General features: G+C 34.2%; 1 protein-coding gene across 1 annotated transcript in view; it reads right to left on the bottom strand.

Annotated features, from left to right (window-relative positions):
• GPC5 (glypican 5) overlaps positions 1 to 18,427 on the bottom strand; it is a 1,125,293-nt gene that overhangs the window by 305,659 nt on the left and 801,207 nt on the right. The gene's annotated exons all lie outside the window — the stretch shown is intronic.

Genomic DNA, 18,427 nt, shown 5'->3' with positions numbered 1-18,427 from the left:
CAGTTAATAAGGAAATATGTAATAAAAGATTATGTACATGCAAAAACATGCACTCTCTGAAGTGAAGACCTGGGCCTTCTTCATCTCTGCACTTTCAATGGTAAGGCCTATTTATAATAAAAATCTAAGGCGTTAAAAACAAAACAACAACAACAAAAAAACTCTAAGTGAATAAGCAAGCAATGCTAAAGAACACTGAATAGTAATAACAATCTTGAGAAATATGAATAAAGTTGGAGATAACATACTACCTGATATTAAACTATACTACAAGATTACGGTAATCAAAACAGCATGGTACTGGCATAAAAACAGATACATTGATCAATGGAACAAAATAGAGAGCCCAGAAATAAATCCATGTCTATACACTCATTTAATTTATGACAAAGGAAGCAAGAATATACAATAGGGTAAAGAAAGTCTCTTCAATACATGATGTTGGGAAAATTGGACAGATATCTGCAAAAAAATGAAACTGGACCACTTTCTTACACCATATGGAAGAATAGACTCAAAATGGATTAAAGACTTAAATCTAAGACCCCAAATGATAAAACTTTTAGAAGAAAACATAGGCAGTAAACTCTCTGATATTGCTACTAGTAAATTCTTTTTGAATATATCTCCTTGGGCAAAATAATAAACAAATATCTTCTTGGGCAAAATAATAAACAAATAAATAAACCAATGAGACTACATCAAACTAAAAACTTTTTGCACAACAAAGGAAACATCAGCACAGATGAAAAAACAACCTACTGAATGAGAGAAGATATTCGCTTATAATATATCTGATAAGGGGTTAATATCCAAAATATATAAAGATCTCATATAACTCAACAACAAAAAACAATCAATCCAATTAAAAATGGGTAGGAGACCTGAATAGATACTTCTTCAAAAAGGAAATACAGATGGCCAACAGACATATGAAAAGATGCTCAAGGTCATAATCATCAGAGAAATGCAAATTAAAACTACAGTGAGATATCATCTCACACCTGTCAGAATGGCTATCTATAAATAAAAAAACAAGTGTTGGTGAAGATGTGGAGAAAAGAGAACCCTCATACACTGTTGGTGGGGTTGCAAACTGGTACAGCCACTAAGGAAAAGTTTGGAGCTTCTTCAAAAAATTAAAAATGGATCTATCTTTTGGCCCAGCAATTGCACTTCTAGGTATTTACCCAAAGAAATCCAAAACAATAATTCATAAAGATATGTGCATCCCTATGTTCATGGCAGTGCTATTCACAATAGCCAAGATATGGAAGCAACCTAAATGCCCATCAACAGAGGACTGGATAAAGAAGTTATGGTTCATATATACAATGGAATTTTACTCAGCAATAAAAAAAATGAAATCCTACTATTTGCAACAACATGTATGGACCTAGAAGTTACTATGCTGAGTGAAATAAGTCAGATAGAGAAAGATAAATAGCATATGATTTCACTTATATGCAGAATCCAAGGAATAAAAAGAACAAAATAATCAAAAATAGACATATTATATTCTTTTGGATAAATTTGCTCTTCAGACCACTTTCTTATAACTTTGATTAAGTTTTCTCCTAACTACATTATATGTTGGGTAGGAATAATGCTGTCTCAAAGGCCACTATAAGGTATTAGAAACGAATTACAAAATGCAAACAACATTTTAAGTAACAATAAAAATTAGGCAACTAAAAAAAAGGACAAAGGAATACAGCTCTGGTAGCAAACACCTTCGCAGCAACAATCTGTATTTCCCTGTTGGACTCAGATATGTGCATAGAACCTGAATTCAGGGCCAGGATTTGGAATTCATGGCTCCTCCTCAGAACGGACACCAGTATTTCCACTGGCAATTAACATATTATACATCCTATTGATAATGACATTTATTACAGAATAACATTTGTAATAGAAATTCCAAAAATATAAAAAATATTAACTGAGTCAACACTCAAAATTCATTAAAAAATAAAGGCTTCATACTGTAATTATCACATTGTAACTACTATCAGGAAAAATTTGGGGTACCTGTGTAGCATTTAAAAAATAGTTTAGAAGTAAACATTTCCACTGTTGGAAGATGAAAGGCATTGCTTTCTGAAAGACAAAATTTCCCACTTATAGAAATATATGTTCAGTTTTAGAAGTAACCAATTCTAATTATACCATCTTATCTATAAGTTATTATCTCATCTTAAAATGCACATGGTACATCATGGCAGGTCTTGGTGAATCATGACAAAGTTAATTTCAGAAGCAACTAAGTACAGAAATAATCTCTTGATTGCAATTCCCTTCAGGTTCTGGCAATCACAGGTACAAATGGCTCCATTCTCTTGCAATCACTCAGTTATCATTTCTACCAGTGGTCTCTTGAGAAAAACAATTTCTCGACTTGGAAAATTCTTCATCCTCCTCCAAGTATTTCATTAACTGCCCAGAGATGATAAACGAAAATGCAAATGCACTAAAGCAGGACTGTCCAATGAGACTAAGATGATAGAAATGCCCAATAGCTGTGCTGTCTAATAGAATAGTCACTGGACATGTGATTATTGAGCACTTGGAATGGAGGTGATGTGATCGAGAAACTAAATTTTGGATTTTAATTTTAATTAACTTTAAATTTCAATACTCTTTTGTGACCAGAAGCTATCATAATAGATAGCATAGCCCTAAGTATATTAGGAATTAAACAGTGATATTTCTCTCTCCATCCCTAGTGTTTCTTTTCATGGAAGTAACCAAACACTTCTAAATAGCCAAAAAGACAAATTTAAAATTAAGGTGGATTTTTGGATGTTTGGAACTAACACTCCATTACTTTCAAATTGATTCTCACTTTCCAGCTCTCTATGTCAACAAGGCAAGCATACATATTTTTTTGAGAGTATTGCAAATTCGTGTTGTTTCCTTTACTTAAAAATTATGTCACATTTTTAAAGCATGTCCTATGCAGTTTATATTTTACAAAATGTAAATCATTATTATAATGTATGCAATTATAATTATAGTGATACCAGCTGAAAAAGGCTTTATGTAAGAATAGCAGGACAGAAATATCTTTCCTCAGTGTTTTCTCCAATGTGAGTCAGAAAAAAATAAGCTGTGTTTTCACTGAGATCCATCTGTCAGTTTCACCTGACAGCCCATATAATTAAGTCAGAAGACTATTAGGTTAACCAGCATTAACTGTTTTGCTGTACTGATAAATTCCAATGTAAACAAGGCATTCAAGCTGTAGTGAGACAATATAGAATGTGGTAGAGCATTTGGCAGTTGCATTTATGTAATATCATCAAAACAAGGAATCTGGATCATTTAGACTTCCAAATGAATTTTTCATCCTGAATAATCCACAATAGCTACCTCACATTAGTCAGTCTAATTACATGTATTTTAAACGTCTTTTTTTCCACGTTACCCACCTGCTGTAAGGTAGGTCTGTAATGATTCAAGGTGGCATCATGTCATTATATTAATTTTTACCATCTAGTAATATCTTGATTATCCAATTAATAAATCTACTTTGGGTTACTGCTCAATTACTGTTTACCTAATTCTGCTGTAGTGACCATGACTGTAACAGGAAAAATATAAGGAGAGTGATTTCTTCTACTCTCAATGAACTTGTGATGCTGTCTTGGAGACAAACAACTTAAAAACAATCACTTTAAACAGATAAGTAACAAAACTTTAAAAATTAGAGAAATAACTTTCCTATGAGAACAAGGACCATTCCTTTATTTTTCTTTTACCTATCTTCAGTGCTTATTTTTAATTCTGACAATTAGCACTCAAAAAAATATTTGTTGAATAGACGTTGAATAAATAAGCATTTAATAGGTATGACTATACCTGAAATTCTAACTTCTCATAAAACCATTAAGATTATATCACTTACGTATTCAGAAAGAACAAACAAACAAACAAACAAACACAACCAAAAATTAGAATTTATTTGCACAGGTTTATAATGTTTGAAAACTTCCACAGTCTGGCCTTCACCAAACTTTCAGGACTCGTTTCTCATGCTACCCTTCTATTCTCTATTCCATCTCAGACTGTGAATCTAGGTCTGCAAATCTGACTTTTCCCTATCAACCTCCATTAAATTACATACTCTTCACAAAACCTGAAATGTTTCATTCTCCAACATCCCCTTACCTGATTCTTTCAAATCTATATTCAAGGCACATCTGACCTATAATGGTCCAAATTCACTTGTCTCATGTCTTTCTAAAGAGTATAGCTTTTATCATTTTTATTAGTCATTTCATTCTTTCTTTCCCACTGGATTAGAAAGTTCTTGAGGATGAGAAATGTTATTTTTCTTGCTATATTGATTCATTATTCATTCACTCAACAGTTACAGTTAAAGTATAATATACTAGTGGGTAAAATTGGACCTGGTTTCTGCTATAGTGCAGCTTGAAACAGAATAGAGGCATTAATCAAATAATCACAAAAATGAGTATATAATTACAAACTAAAATAAAATTATATTTTAAAAACTACTTCAAAAAATAAATAAATAAAACATGGCCAAAAATGAAAAAGGGAATATATTCTTGAATGTTTTTCTCTGTAAGCAATGCTTGAGAAGAGATAAGACAGTTAATTCTAATTTCAGTAAAAGTTAATAAAAAATAAAAATAAAAACAAGGGGTTAATGTAATATATTTTTGGGATATGATTATTCTGGCCACATAATGGTGAAAAAATAAAATAGGAGTATAAAGCAAACTAGATCTTTGGAAGAGAGTTAGTTGATTATTTTAATAATTCAAAAGAGAGATGATGTTTGATTGAAACAGAATGGTGGTTGTGGACATGATGGTACTATAAATTTGAAATATATTTTTGAAACAAAACAATGAAGCTTACTGGTGGATGAGAAATGGAGGGCATTGTGGCAGATACCATCCACTATACACCCAACTTCCAATCCTTTCTTATACCAAAATCTGCTGTACACCCTATGTCTCATAATCTGCTACACCTCCAGTGTCTCAATGTCTGCTATATATCCAACATCCTAACATCAGCTCCATATCCAAGATTCATTCCTCTTCAAACCCCTTCTTCCCTGCCCAGAGAAAAATTTATTTTTCCTGCTAATGACAGATATAAATGGATCTCAAAAAGGAAAAGATCCCTTGTTTCAGGCCCAGGGCATGGACTATGATTGTGTTAACAGTGCTAGGACAATTGAATTAGTTTTAGTTAGTGATTGATTTAGGGTACTCAGTCATGTGATCCGATTCTGGATAAAAAGTATAAGCAAGTGTCAACTCATTAGGGTTCCCAGGAATGCTTTACCTTCCCTACTATAAAGTGAAAAACACAGCTGTCACTTTTTTTTTCATTTGTCCATTCACATTTATATTTGTTTCCTATATTTGTTTATATTTAAATGGAAAATATTTTTTAGTAAATTACTTGGAAAAAAGTTTACATACTACATGATTAAAATGACTTTCTCTTGATGGTGAAAGTAATGTAATTTTTTCTCTTTTATGCTTTCTTGTACTTTCTAAAATGTCAAAAATGAACATATGAATTTAAAATTTAGAAATCTTGATGTCTTATTATGTTTGTTTTCTAGAAACCTAGTACAGAAAAATTCAAAGTGTACTATAGCAGGAACCTGAAGTGGCCATCTGTTGGTTTTGTTATGGCGGCAGTGGTTATGGAGGCAGTGGTTATTTGCATCTGCCTACAGCTATTCCCTATTCTTTCCAGAAAGAACCACCTCTGCCATACTCCGGCTTGGTCCTCAGGACTGCGGGCTACTTCAGGTGGAGACTATTACAGTCGCTGTTGTAACAAATTACCACAAACTTGATGGCTTAAAATAAAACACACAAAATTATTATCTTATAATTTTAGAGGTCAGAAGTCTTAAATGGGACTGGCTAAAATCATCTAGAAGTTCTAGAGAAGAATTTCTTTCTTTGGTTAGCCCACATCTAGAGGCCACCCATATCCCCTGGCTCTTGGACAACTTTCATCTTTAAAGCCAGAGATTGTCAGTTGAATCTTTCTCAATTTGGTCATTACCGCTCCATTTCCATCATCACATACACCTCTCTGAATCTCCTGACTCCTTCTTTTACTTATAAAGACCCTTGTGATTATATTGGGCCAACCGATATAATACAGAATAATCTCTCCATCTCAAGAGACTTAACTAATCACACCGAAAAAGTCCCTTTTGCTTTCTTAGGCAACACAACCACAGATTCTGAACATTAGGATGCAGATGCCTTTGGGAGGGGAATTTTTATGTCTACCACAGTATATTTCATTTTTGGAATGGAAACATGATGCCTTAGAATGGGACAGTCTGTCATCTTGGGACCATGATACACCAAGCATGAGAAAAGACCATATCTGAACACAAGTTCTAACACTATCTGGCCACCGAACGGTTATTAGTAAATGTATACTTCAGTGACATTGTAAATTCTCAGTTGGTTAAACACTCTTATTGAATTTTCTTGAAGCCATCTGCATAAGAAATACATCTTATGTTATGATGCAGTAATGGGCCACAGCCCTTATTTTGAAAAACACCGCCCTAAGAATAAAGATTATTTTAAGCTTTTTAACTTCTTTTCTTTTCTCCACATTATACTGTACTTCATTTGAACTATGTAAACAAAGCAATGTTTATACTGAACTTGATCTTAAAAAGATCATCTTTTGGCATTGAACTCTATAAGCTCTCAGCAGCACTTGACAATGTTGATCAGCTCCTACCTCCTGAAATTTCCCATTCTTTTTATTGAAACACTGTTATGATTCTACTTTTCCCACTTTGTATTTTTTATGATCATCTTTCATCCTTCTGTCCTCTCTCTGACTATGGTTACCTCAAGACATTTTACTTTTAAAATTTGAGACTAGAACCTATAATGAAAACTGCATTGAACATCACAATCTACTACACACACATATGTAGGGCTAGTCTTTGCTTATCAGCCACATTTTTTCAATTAAATTTCCTAAGAAAAATAATTGTTATAAAAAAGTGACCTCATTCCTATGATACCAATCTCTTCATGTGCCACAGCCGTTATAGGCTTGTATCTTCTGAGGATTTATTTATCTTGAACAATTACCCAATCTTTTTCCTGCATCATTAATCTCTTCCTTTCTACCATGTTATGTTCTAGAATATTTTTCTATTACACCTATCAGAAGAAAAAGAAAGATGGTAGAGGAGGAGAAGAAAAAATTACCCTAATTTTCATCCCTCTCCAGATCTGCTCCAGTTCTCTACCAATTTTCAGAGTAAACTTCTAGCAGAGCTATCTATAATCATATTCACCATTTTATCACCTCCATTTCTCAACACTATTCTGATGGGACTGTCATTTTCACTGCTGATTGGACTTTCATTGTCATGAGCCTTCTGTCAAAGTATAAGCACCTAAACCCAATGGTAACTCTTCTGTTCTTATTGTCTATGAAGTTTTATATACATTCAGCACAGTTTATCACCCCTTTCTATATTAAAGGCTTTCTTCCCATGGGTTCAGAAACCCTATCCTCTCCGTGTTTTTTTCCCTAGTCATTGACACTCTCTTATTAATCTCATTTGCTGGCTCCTCAGCCCAATCTTATCAAGGTCCTAGTCTCTTTCCTGCTTCTTTACACTTTTCATTGTACAAATATAGCTTCTTAAACTCATCTAATCCCTGGGCTTTGACCAGCATCTATAGGATCAGGATTTTCATGTCTAAATCTCCCATTTTGAACTCTCTCTGGAACTATGACACATATAAATAACTGCAGACTTGACATCTCTACATAATATAAAATTTGATACATGCATATGGTCTAAAGATGATCTTCTCTTCATTTCCTAAATGACAAAACTAACATTTAGAGAGGATGAAGAACTTGCTCAACTTTATACCACTTGTCAGGAGCAAAGTAGAGATGCCTCCAATCCAGTACCATCCACTGTGTGTTGGTAGAACCACCACCCCCCCGCCAAAAAAAAAAGCACATGATGCATACATTAAGTACTCAGAAGCAAGACTATAAGATTCCTTTTGGTTTGTTTAGAAAGTCCAAAGACAAAGCCCTATTGGCTAGGCTCCCAGAAATACAAGCCCTGAGGTGGAGCTCATTCTGCACCACACTGAGTATTACAGCAGAAGCAAAACTTCAATTCTTTCAAGCTTTCCCAAATGATTCAATCTGATTTTTACATTTTCTTTTTTCCTCTCCCTGCTGACAGATTTCACTGGACTGATGCAGGTTTACATGTTCCTCAATCTGATTATATTTTGGTTTATTGATTAAAAATTACCAATGTGATATAGTTATTGCACAATTAGGCATAATCACTTAGTGAATGATCACTTTTGTAGATAATGATCACTCCGGGGCAGGCTTTCTTTAAATTATCTCATGAAATAGTTGCTGTTCATTCAGAGCTTACTGAGATTCAGATCATTTATGCAAATTTCTAAATCCTCAAGACTCAAAGCCCATTTCCAAAAAAAATTTGGATTTAACAGTATAGCTTCTTCAACTGAATTGTCTTCACTGACAAGACTTTTAAAGATCAAAGAGACACTGCAGATTTGACATTCAACATTTTAAGGCTTATATTAACTACTAAAGAATGAATTTTCCACATTTTTTCTCTACCAAGTCTTTCTTCATGCATTAATGTTAATTGTCAGGATAAACAATTCAAAATGAGATTACAGCTAAAAATTGCAATGGCTAAACAAATCTCCATGATCATGGAGATGACTCAATTAAAGGAAATAGCAGCTAAATGCAGGGCAGCAATAAGGTAAACAGGGAAATAACACGAGAAATTATCTGTATCAAAAACAAAGTTCTAAAGCCAAAATATTTAAGAGTAGTACAAAATGGCGTGGCTCTGGACAACAAACCAAATGCCAACAGTTCACAATTACAATGATCACAAATGCCAGGTACTTTAAATACTTAGCATTCTACATGCCAGATAGTTTACTAGGGAACACCAATTACAAGAATGTAGGTTGTATAGTGAACGATTGTTGGTTTTATTTTCCCCATAGCTATACCCAACTATAACGCTGTATTCTCTTTCATTCTGATAACCTTTACAGAGCCTTTATTACAAGGTGTCAGAGTACTGAAAGGACAGATTCCTGAGACTTAAACTTTATCGACTTTACAGAACAAATATATGACTGTTTTGTAATTTTGGGGGTGTTAATAAATATTCTTTTACAGAAGACAGGATTTGGCTATAGACATACTTTTATATATATGTAATATAGATATAAAATAACCTAATGCCCTCATTTATATCATCAAATTCAGACGGAAATAACCATTAATCATCAGTCACTTTCCTTCACAAGAGGGAGGGAGATAAAAGCCATGGCCCCCAGCCTCTTCTTCTAGCTGATGGCAGATGGGGGAGGGAGGAGAGAGCTCCACTGGGTAGGAGGCTTGCTAAAGTCCCACAGATATATGCCTGGGTTCTGGCAAATACCTTGACTTACTCTCAGATATTAAGCTTAAGACATGGCATTCTAAAGAATTTTGGCTTAATATGGAACAAAGGTACATGGTATTGTCAAAGGAAAAGCAGGGTCTGAAGTGGTTAAAGCAGAAAACTGTTAAAGATGACCAGAGCTGTACAGTAATTAAAGGGATAAAAATATTTATTCAGGAACTCTTGCAATAAGAGAAAAGGTAATAAAGAGAAAAGAAAATATAAAATCAAGCTCAATTCTGAACACGACCTAGAAAAATAAAGAATTATAGCCAAGGGCAGGATGGAGAGTCAGCAGAAGAAAAGGAAACATCAGGAGTCAAGGAGGGAATCATTAACCAGACCTGACAGAAATGCTAGTGAAGGTTAGGGTGGTCACATATCACATGCCGCAGAGGGGTGGGGAGGTGGTACCATCACATCTTGAGGGTGATCACATATCACGGGGGTGGGGGGGCAGGGAAGACTATCACATACCAAGGGTGATCCAATATTGACAGTGGGGTTTTCTTGATAAACTGAATTAGCAGGATTCTTGCTACAAGTGGGTAATTCAGGCCAACAGGGAGGGACACCAAGTTAGAGACCTAAATGTCTTAGAGGAGCTTGACTCAAGTTTAGTCCAGGAAGAGTCTTTGTCAGATTGTTGTTTCTAACAAGTGAGGAAATCAAGTTGCCCCTCACCCCCACACCCTTTCTTCCCACATGGCTCTAAGGTATAGAGCCATGACTTCCCAACACAATAGAATATTTTCATATTTGTGCCTAATTATCATGAAATGCAAAAGGAATTTGTTCATTATTCAATGTGTCAAATTAATTTTACCTTTAACTGTATTTTCAGCACCAAATTCGTTCATGTGTCCTTAGTCTCCATAATTTGATAATTTGTGAATATACTTCATACTTATATTTTACAACTTAAAAATAAAGCTGTAGGAAGTGCTGTGTCTTACTTCCAGTATGACTAAAAAGATATTGTACTGGTTTCCTTCACACTCAAAAATAAAATTAATTTTATGATTTTGTGGCAAGGTTTGAACTAAAGACAACTTTTCTATAGTCACTGTGCATTAGGCTTCTAACCTCAACAACGGAGAATTTTGCCCACATATATTTGAATAATTCCCATACTTTTCATGCCTTCTTCACTTTGTTAAAATAGATGGGAGCCCAAGTGTCTTTGGAGTATCTTCCCATTACAACGGAAATCCTTAACTTGGATTAAGTTACTCTAAAATATTTTCTAAAGTACCTCAATTTTATGGGATCAGAGTACATTTGTAGTTCTTTTATAGCTATGATGAATGTGTTATTTCTAATTTTTACTTGGCATTTTTTCCCCTCATCATAACTAAGAATTTTAATTCTGTGTCTGAAAAATTATACTGCACAAATTTCCCTCAGAGCCATTTGGTATGAAGTACTGGTCATTAAAAGCAAGCTGAGCATTCTGAATATATATTATTCCTCTCTCAAGAGATGGCCTTTCTCAGATCATAATTTGAAGATCAATTACTACCATGATTAATATGGCTCCTCCCAACCAGTATCTGAAATAAATGCAAATAGCCACAGTAACACAGTTATTTAAAGTTTTCATTTTAAAACCTTTCCACTAAGTAACCAAATATACAGTAAAGGTTATACAGCTCTGGATGACAGATCCGCAGATGAATGGACCTATTACAGTCTATCCAAACAGGAAGGCCAAGTAACTCATTAAACCATGGTCAATAAAAATGGTGAAATGGGTTTTATCCAAAGGACTGATGGCTAAATAATTTGACAAAAGGACAGAGAAAAATTGTGAAAAACCATAAGATCAATGGCAATTAATTTAAAAGCAACACATATTCTGGAATGCAACAGTTGATGTTATGTGAGATAATTACCATTTTCAATTAGCTGACTTTTCAATGTTACTTTGAGACTATAGTGAGACAATAACCCTCTGCATCTAATCTTTGCTCTGCATTTTGTCAATGGTCTCCTGGTATTGCTTCAAAGGCAAACCAAATACTTTGTAAGCAATGGCTTTCTTTGTCATAAGTAGCAAGAAGTGCACAGAGTTCAACGGAAGTTCAAGTGATATACACACTTAGGCAAAATATCTCATGTTAATACTTCCCTGAGTGAATTATTTTTCCTGGCCATTTCACTAATAAGTATGTGTTTTTAATGCAACAGAGAAGTACTTTTTGGTATCATGATGATACCATAAAAAATAGAAGGGAATTAGAAATTCTAATATGCGGATTTCTGTCTTATCAACATGTATATATTTTACATCACCATTTTCCCACCTGTATTGTAAAACTTAAATATTCACTTCCATTTACCTAATATCATGTTTGAAATTTAAAACTATAGTAAAATATTATTTGTAGTTTAAAATAAATCAGCCATTTCCTAGTTGAAATTCTCTAATTTGTTAAGAGAACATATAATAGTAACGATGAAATTCATTTGAAAAGTTCAATTGGCCAGAATGCCAGGCTATTAGTACAGAGACACAGATTTCATTCTAGTCTGTTCTGGGAACTGTGTGATACGTACTTAGTTACCTAGTCCTTTACCGAATATAAGACTTAGATCACAAAGTTGGAGCTGGGAAGAAAAGAATAAGAGCATGTAAATAACACATTACAATCTGTCACTCCTGAAACACAAAGCTCAAAGTCCATGTCTTACTTATGGTCACTGATCAGTAGCATCGACTCTGTATTTGATAAGTATTGACATACTAGCAATCACTGAAAATAGAAACTTGCAAAAGTATCTAAATGTTTTGGATGTCATAAAGATCCAGACAATGGAAGATATCCTGTGGTATGTGCTTTACAGGCCATAATCCTCAGAATCTAGATATGAAATGCTGCTCTGTTCCACATTGTTAATTTTTAGAAACATAATAGATGTCTATTTTTAAGTTTTTCTTAATTAGGAGAATGGTCAATAATGTTTGAGATGAATCTTACCATTTGATAATGCTATGGTCTGAGTGTTTGTGTCTCCCTAAAATCTCTATGTTGAAGTCCTAACCCCCAAAGTGATGGTATCAGGAGGTGGGGCCTTTGGGAGGGGATTAGGTCATGAGGTCACTCATGAATAAGATTAGTGCTCTTATAAAATAGACCCGACAGAGCAACTTAGCTACTTCTTCTATGTGAGGTTACAGTGAAAAGATGACTGTCTAGGAAGCAGGCTCTCACTAGACACTAAATATATCGTTGCCTTGATCTTGGACTTTCTAGCCTTCAAAACTGTGAGAAACACATTTCTGTTGTTTACAAACCACTCGGTTTGTGTTATGTTTTATAGCAGCCCAAATAAACTCAGACAAGTGAAACTGTTTCGGTATGAAAAGCCAATCATAAATAAGATGCTTTCCAATTGCATTCCTTTGTTCACACAAAATTTCTGAGTTGCACTATTATTTTATATGGCTTCTAAAATTTTAATTTCACATATTTTCAAGTCATGATTACACTGCCAATTAATTATGCCATTAACATAATTGGAGAATCTTCAGACTTATATTGCTTTATAAGTTACAATTAACACTGAGTCAATAATGTCTGAAATTCTATCACTCACAAGATCTGTCATACTCTATAGTCCAAAGAGTCAATGCCATTTTTCCCCTTTATATTCACCTACAAAATAGCAACAAAGTGAAATCATTTAAAGTCAAAGAAGTAAATGTGCATTAAATGGTATTATTATATGTTGTAAGTATTAATCCAATGACACTATTCTCCTAGCCTCTGAACTAGTTGCATGATTTGGGAACCTGACAAGAAGTATGGGCATCTTTTATGTAAAAGGCCCTAAGAGATTCTTAGGAAAGAAGAAAGAAGAGCCCAAATACTTACTGAGAAACTTTAAATGAACTAACTGAAAAATACTGTCACTTTTAATTACCACAGCAATCTCACTAGCTTGAAATCTCCAGTAGGACAGGACACCATCAGTTTTGCTCAACATTATATATTTAAGCACCCACCAAAGCCTAGAAAGAGAACAGACCACTCAATAAATATTCTTGCAAAAGGAGGAGGAAGGGAGAGAAAGAAATATTGAAGTTGATATTCTTATGCTCATCTTAAAGATGAAAAAGCTGAAGTAAAAAGATAATTTTCCTAAGATCACGCAGCAAGGAAGGGCCTAGAATTCAAATTCTGATCTGTCAGAATCTAAATGCTCTCTACACTAAAATATTCTCCTGTTTCTATATTGATCATGTTCCTTTCCATTTGGAAAACATTGCCTGTGAACTTCATTCATGCTAGCTACCAGCTAAGAGGGTTGCAATTTCTGAGAAGTCAGAAGAGAAAAATTTAACAGATGTTGTCAAAATATTTCTGCATCTTTCATTTTCTATAGTAACAGAATCACCTTCTGTAGAGAGATTGCAACAGGTGAGCACTTAGTTCACCTCTCGGCCCCACATTCTGTATCTCACGGTGGATCAAGCATATAAATGTCTGAGCTGCTTCACTGTGATCTAACACACAGACATTCAGACACAGCTTCACTAAAGTCATATTTTAGATAATCGAATTCTCATAAATTGTTTTAATATCTCAGCAAGATAACTCATTAACACCTGCAACTCCTTTAAAGTCCCCAAATTACTCAGTATTTTTTTTTTTTTTTATAAATAACTCTCTGCCAGTTTATTAACTAGTTTTTCCTGTTCTGACAAAATACAGTGTTCATCCCTTATTATCGATGCAATCAAAGGTTTCCAAATTTCCAGCCCTGGATGCTATGTCTATAAATAGGAAGAGATGAGTAATCATATGACCTCAACATGTTCCTGCAGAGCATCCCTTTCTGTTCTGGTGCTCAGAAGGTGACAACCACTTCCACCTGCATATCATTCCTCAGAGGTCCATGTTCCACCCTTCATCTCCAGATTAGACCAAAAATACCTTCACTGGTTCTCTTTAGTAGAGCTCAGAGAGTCTGCTATATTCAGAAATATGTTTAAAAATACCATCGAAGAATAGAAAATAAAAATAAATAAGGAAACACAAACTAATAAGTGAGTTTAGTTTACAAAGCATATTTTTCTGATCCCTTACTTCTAGATCTTATTTTCATCTCTCTCTATATCTACTCTGGATCAAGCAATCTCCACTCTTTAGCCCAAACAAGGCTCGGCTGTCATTAAGGCTAGAGTGTCAGCCCAGCTGCAGGGAGAAAGGCTCCTTATGCTTCTCATCACATGACAGTCTCCATTCCTTAACTCTTCTGAGGCAAAGTCAGGAAAGAAACCTCTTGTTTGCCATCCTGACCCTTTCCATTTTAATCTCTCACCAAAGGAATTTGCCACATGATTGGTAGATCTATAATAGTTGATAAAAATAGATGTACTCTGTCAAGCTCATAATATCTTAAGGGCTAAAATAAGTCCCTCCAAAGCCTTTTAAATACGTAAGAACCCTGATATTTACACACACATATTGAAGGATGTCTTTGTGTCATTTAAAGTGAAGGCTGATGCTGCATAACATTTTGGCATTCAGATTACAATAAGTAAAATAATTTTTATTTTATTAATGTGGTACAAGAATGATTGGAATGAGAAAGCTACTGCTCGGCAGTGGTCAGAGGAGGAAAATGCTGAAAATGCTGAACCTCATTTCTGATAGTTCTCAAATATTCATTGGATAATACTATGTATGAATTCAGTTTTGATAACCTTAGGATAATTTGTATGCTAGAGAAGAAACAGAATTTCAATATTTAGGTATGAGTTGTAAATGAGTTGAAGCCTCTACTTTTTCTGTGCGACATAAATTATTATAAGACAGTGATGAAATCTGAATTTGGAGACCATACTTTTATTATCATACCCTTAACTCCTACATGAGCCCCTGCTTTGCTACTAATTATAAATTCAGAGCTTTCTAAGAGATGCAAGAAAATATGGTCTTAAACACAGATGTCATGAGCTAATTAATTCAATAAATATTTACTTGGTGTCTACCATTTATTACAGCACTGCACAAAAAGAATGTCCAGACATGATTTAAACTAAAATAACTTAAAATTCTATACTCGAAGTTAGAGATTATATTATGTGAACAGATAGAAAGAGCCCGACATCAGAAATTGGGAAATAATTTGTGATAGTGCTCACTATCATAGGCTTTGGATAAATGATTTAACCTTTTCTGCTGTTTTCTCATCTGTAAAATAGACATTTGAACTAGTCAATCTCCATATCTCCTATTTTTCAACTTTCATATCCTATGCTTAGATAACACTGTAATAATGATATTAAAAATAGTATAGAAGTTTAGAGGGAAAGGAAACCTTATGATAATTTATGTAAATATTAAATAATGTAAAAATTTCTTCAGCAAGATTAGTATCAGCTGTTCTTTATTTATACTATAAATATATATTGTCAAGTTCTATTTACCCTGATCTGTGTCAGGTACAGGAAAATAAAAGATGAATAAGACACCAAGGAACAGTTAAACAGTTCCTTAAACAATTTCAAGGCAGAGTGTTAATTCACGAAATAAAGACATGGTGCTGTGAGCAGATCCCTGAACCACACTGAGGCCATGAGGGATGCCTCTGGAGGAAGTGATTCCTGAAGCAAATACTGAAGAAAAAACAAGGCAAAAGCTGAAGGTGGCTTTTCTAGGAGGAAGACGGCATAGATACAGAATGACACTTGTGCTTTGCAGAGAACTGTGACGAGTTCCGAATGGCTAGAGCATGATGGCAAAGATGCCAAAAAGTGAAGATGCTCAGCCAATTCTGCTGTGTGCTTCCATCAATCAACAAATAGGCAATGTTTGAATGTATGTGTATGGGTGCACATTTTATTAATCCTAGCTATGCAAAAACATGATGTAAGAAATTTAACTATGCACCTTCTTGTGAAAGTATGGAAGATTTTACTTATGTAAATAAACAAACTTTCACAAAAATGATGTACCATAGTTCCAATTTATTTACAGCCCTGTCTCTTCTGCTAATCTAGGAAACCACCGACTCATGTCTATTTGCTTTGTTTCAGATCAGACATTTGCTTACTCAATAAAGTTTAGCAGAAATCGAAAAAGGCAAGTGGCCGCTTCTTCCCAGATCTAAAAGGCTTTCAATCTGTATTCCAAAACCAAGAATGCTTTCTTAAAATGAGACAGACCTTTTCTATATTCCTACCTCACGATCCCCATATCTTTATTGAAACATCTCTCTTATGAAGTTGTATTTTGTTGTTTCTATGTTTGTTTCTCTTGAAAGGAAGCCATAGTTTTGTAGTCTCAAGTTTGTAGCATCTGGAATCTTGTTTAGATGAATCCTTGATTCCATAATTGTATCAACGAATATATTGTTAGCCGCTCCTCCCCCTGGTATTGCACTATTTTTGCCTTTAAGAGTTGGAATTCACAATGTTAATGTTATATCAGAAAGACTTAGACCTTTTTTATTTTAAGGATAGAAACAAAATGTAGGAGAGTTAAACTAGAAACATTAATTTTAATTTATAACTGAAGAATAAATGCTTAGCTCTCTGAGCCAGGAGGTCATTTCTTTTTATTTTTATTAAACTCTACTTTGAGTCGGATATTTCATATCCTAATATATCCATGCATCTCACCCAAGTGCATAAAGGCTGTTTAAAGGTATTACCTCTGACAGTTGTTCAAACTGCATATAATTTCTTCTTTTAAGAAATGCATTGTTTTGGAAGGGGCATTTACAGTCCAGAACTTTCTTTGGGTCTCAAAACCATGTCTTCTTACAGACAATACTGAATAGCAGTGTAACTCAGCAGATAAAAACATGACAATGGGGTCGGAATATCACTCCTTCTACACAGTTTGAGGATGTTGAGCAAGTTATTTTACGTCTCTGCAATTCAGTTTCTCCATCTGTGAAATGGGAACTAATAACAGAACTTATACATTTATTTTGCATGTGTGTGAGAATTAAATAAAAGAATGCACAAAATCACGCCTGATACCTAATAAATACTCAACATATGCATTAATGTGTGTGAGAATTAAATAAAAGAATGCACAAAATGCACAAAATCACGACTGATACCTAATAAATACTTAACATATGCATTATTGGGATTTTTTTTCTCTGCAATCTTGTACTTAGGAATAGGCATTAGCAACTGAAAAGGAAAAATCTAGCCAGACTCATCTATAAGCATAAATTTATGTTGTCATATAGCAATGTAATTAGATTTACAATTTGATTATTCAGTAGTCATTCTGAGCTCATGCTCATTCTTAAGATGAGATATGGACAAATATGAGATTCTGTCCATTATTTCTTTCCTCTCCTTAACATCTTCAAATGATACTGATAATGTCTGAAAAGCTCGGAAGATAAAGGTGAGATGGTTCAAAGTCCTTATTAGCTCTCTAAACACTCTTATGATCAAACAACTTCTAAGAGTTTCTTCAAAGCCACTTAAGAAAGGTTTGCTCACATATCACATCATAAAGCATTATTGACAGATGGAACTGGAAGTGTTGCCCTGCCTTTGGGAAAGGAAGATCTCTTTTCTCCAGCTTTTATTAGAAAGGACAGACAGAACAGTTTGAAGCCTATTTAGCATGGTGAGCACCAAGCCTTTAATTAACACCTCACATTCAATACTTTCTTGTACCCTCTCGATTGAATCAAAATGTAATCTGCCTCATTTTTAGAAAGAGCAATACTCACTGAAATTTTGATATTCACTTAATGGTGTCTTTGCCATTATTTTTTTTTTTAACTTTAACCCAATATTTCACACCATGAACCAACACAGGATTTCTAGGTACCACCATTCTCTTATTGACCACTGTTAAAACTTCATGGTGAGATTGACCAAGAGCAACATAAAACTTTATTGCTTTTTATTACTCCATA

This window comes from Pteropus alecto, unplaced genomic scaffold, assembly GCF_000325575.1.
Source record: "Pteropus alecto unplaced genomic scaffold, ASM32557v1 scaffold72, whole genome shotgun sequence".
NCBI classification, from domain to species: domain Eukaryota; kingdom Metazoa; phylum Chordata; class Mammalia; order Chiroptera; family Pteropodidae; genus Pteropus; species Pteropus alecto.
This window is presented reverse-complemented; position numbering and strand designations above follow the sequence as displayed.